Here is a 3631-nt window from a genome sequence, read left to right as displayed (position 1 = left end):
TATATATATATATATATATATATATATATATATATATATATATATATGACAGCCAAACCATGTCTCTTTTTTTTGAAGCCTGGAATCCTCTGAAATTCCATGAAGGACTTCAGTTCACATCTTTCCTGCAACATTTGAAAGATTCCTCCACCCACCTTCCACATTTTTAACCCTATATTTGATTTCCTTTTCCATCCTTGGCACGTTAACAAGGAATGAATCTTTCCTCTGTCTAAGGGGTCTTGCAAGGAGGACGGTGACTGGCTGGCGGTTGTCACTTCATGTGGTCCCCACAGCTGTCCGGGGGATGCCCCTCCCCTAAGCCCAGGATGCCCCCTCACACCTACGAGTCCCGCTCTTCCGCAGGCCATGCACTCTGTCCAGTGAGTTGCCTTATCTTCCTACATGAATATTCCTCTCTTCCACCTCAGGAAATTCTTTCATGTATCTTGTTTATTTTCCATGTCTCACATACATGCTTTTTCCTGATTTCTCTAGCGTGCCTACAATGAAGGGAGAAGAGTTAAACTATAACAATAAAAAACAGAATTGGAAAAAGAATTACCTCTGCCTTCAACTCATAGAGATTGAACATCAAAATAGCCAGGATTTCATAAGGAAAAGAATTTATTCTCACAAAATGCCTTGGTGTCAGGGGCATGTGCTGGGGAGCAGGTGAGGGGAGACTCCCGCACCTTCTGGTTGCCAAGGTCATAGTTATTCCAAATTCTGAAACATGCTCACCTGGACAGTTTGCCTCTTTAATCCCCTCAGTCAGACAATTTCCCTCTTTAACCGTAATGATGACTTTTGCCATAAACTCTTTTTTGTCTGGTATTAATGTTGCTACACCAACATTTGGAAGTTATTAGATCTGTTTCCGTTCTTTTATTTTTAATATTTCTGTGATTTTTGTTTCATATGAACAGGATATAGTATACTCTTTTTTGAAATCCACTGTGCTGGTGTCAGTCTCGAAATATGTGTGTTTAATCTATTAACATTTATTGCAACTACTGATACATTTGGAACTTGTTTTACTGCAATTCTTTTTCATTGCCCGTTTTTTCTTTACTTCTAACTGTGATTCCTGTGTGTTTGATACAAAGTTTTCAGTATTCTTTTCGTTCACTTACCCCAGAAAATTAACATAAATGTTTCTAGCCAGATCTACAGTGATTTGGTGTCTCTGGTCCCCTTAAGACAAGGGTCTTAGCCCACACTGTGTGCTGAACAGGACTCATCCCTTCTTCCCCTGCCACCGTCTCTCTCAATCTCTCAGTCTCTGTCTCTCTCTGTGTCTCTCACCACCTCCTCTGTCCTACTATTATTGTTTAATACACTTTTAAGTTCCATCTTTAAAAACAAAAGAAAAAAGTTGGTTTTGTTTCTTTTTTACAATCAGTTGCACTATGTTTTTCTATGATTTTTCTATCCTACTCCTCTCCACATTTATTTTTCTTCTTACTGAAGTACATCATCAGGAATTTTTTCAATAAGTTCTGCAAGTAGTAAACTCTATCTCTGCATTTCTGAATTTTTTAAAAAATCTCCTTAATGAATAATAAGTTCGCTGGGTGTAGAACTCAAGGTTGATGGCACTGAAGGTATTTATCTGTGGTCTTCTGGCATCTCTTATTGCCAATGAGGAGTCTTCTGTCAGACTTACCTGTAAACTGTCTTTCCTTTCTGGTGGCCTCTTTTATATTATACTGTTACACATTGATATGTCTAAAAGTGGATTTCTTTTCTTTTTTTTTTTTCTGTTTTTGGTTCCTTATTTGAAAGACGTTTTTAATCTAAGAACTTATATTTTTAATCAATGTTGGCAAATTTTCAGCCATCCTTTCATCTAATATGACTTCTCCACCATTCCTTCTATTCCTTTCTCCTGAAGTCTTAGTTGACCTATGTCTGAGCGTTTTGATCTTTCTGACCTCCATAAGTTTATGTTTATATTTACAGAAATATACTTATTGTTTTATTTTATTAAAGTATAGTTTATTTACTGTACATATCAATATATTTCTTTATATTTTGAGATATAACTGATCTATAACATTGTTTTAGTTTTAGGTGTGTAATATAATGATTTGATATATGTATATATTGAAACAATCACCACAATAATTTAGTTAACATCCATCATCACAGAGAGTTACAAATCATTTTTTCTTGTCATGAGAACTTTTAAGATCTACTCTGTTAGCAGCTTTAAAATATATTTTAAAGTTTATAGAGAGTATTTTTAACTATAGTCACCATGCTGTACATTATACCCCTAGAACTTATTTATCTTATAACTGGAAGTTTGTACCTTTTGAGAATAGATGTATAGAAAGAGTATTCCTCCCTACTCTCTCTCTCTCTCATACACACAGATACCTCGAAAATATTGTGAGTTTGGTTCCAGAACACTGCAATAGAATGAATATCACAATAAAGCAAGACACATGAATCTTTTGGTTTCCCAGTGCATATAAAAGTATGTTTACACAATACTGTAGTCTATTAAGTGTGCAATAGCATCATGTCAAAAAAAACAATGTACAGACGTTAATTTAAAAAAATTTATTGCTAAAAATGTTAACCATCCTCTGATATATATATATATATGTGTGTGTGTGTGTGTGTGTGTGTGTGTGTCATCTCATTCATTCTTTGCAGCAATAAATATTTCCATTTTATAGATAAGGAAAGTGAGAGTGAGAAAGAGATTCTGGGTGAAATTTTCAGTACTATCTCTCAATTTTCTAATTCTGTTATAATATGTCCAGTCTAGAATTCACCTCATCAATTTTGTATTTTATATGAATTACAATTTTTTTTTTACTTCCAAGATTTTCAACTTATTTTACATGAATCACTCTTTGTTTAACTCCTGTCTTCTGTAATTTATTATTCTTGTTACAGGGCTGTTCCATCATTGGTCTCATTGACGATTCCTAAGCACACTTAAAGGCATTTTAAAGGAATTATTCTGTTGTTTTGATTTCTGTCTAGAGGGTATTTATATTTGCATTTTTTACTTTTAGGTTCCATTTCTCAGCACTAGAATTCTTCAATACACCTTGAAATTTTGCTTGGTAGGCTCGTCTGTGAAACGTTCCATCATACTGTGTGTGTGTATCTCTTTCTGGGCTCATCCTTTGTGTAGGACACTTTTTGGCACCCTGCTTCACCCCACTGGGGACCTGACTCCAGAGGCAGGTGTTACATGGTCGTAGAAGTTCTCAGTGTCCTGTCTTGTAGTGACACTGAGAGCACATATTCAAGGGATGCCTGCCTCGGTCCTGGGGATGCAGCAGTGCCTGTGTCCTGCGCACACAGGTTCACAGAGGCCACCACCCACGAGAGCAGCACCAGGCAGGTGTCTCTAGTCTTCTCCCACCAGCCTGGGAGTCCTACTCCAGACCTGTTTTCAAGCAATAACCCCAACTTCTTGCCCCCATCCCATTTGAAGCATCTTTGGACCCTGTTACCCACAATAGGAAACTTTATTGTTCTTACATAGTTCGAGACCTGAAGCCCAGCAGGTACACCATTGACCTCAGCACTGTGCATTTTTCTCTCTTTGCTGGTCTGCTGAGAGGCTTATCTTATTGAGCAATTTTCCCTTTTTGTATTTTCC

Source organism: Monodon monoceros, unplaced genomic scaffold (genome assembly GCF_005190385.1).
Source record: "Monodon monoceros isolate NGI ecotype Baffin Bay Population unplaced genomic scaffold, NGI_Narwhal_1 Super_Scaffold_19, whole genome shotgun sequence".
NCBI classification, from domain to species: domain Eukaryota; kingdom Metazoa; phylum Chordata; class Mammalia; order Artiodactyla; family Monodontidae; genus Monodon; species Monodon monoceros.
Note: the sequence above shows the minus strand (reverse complement) of the source record.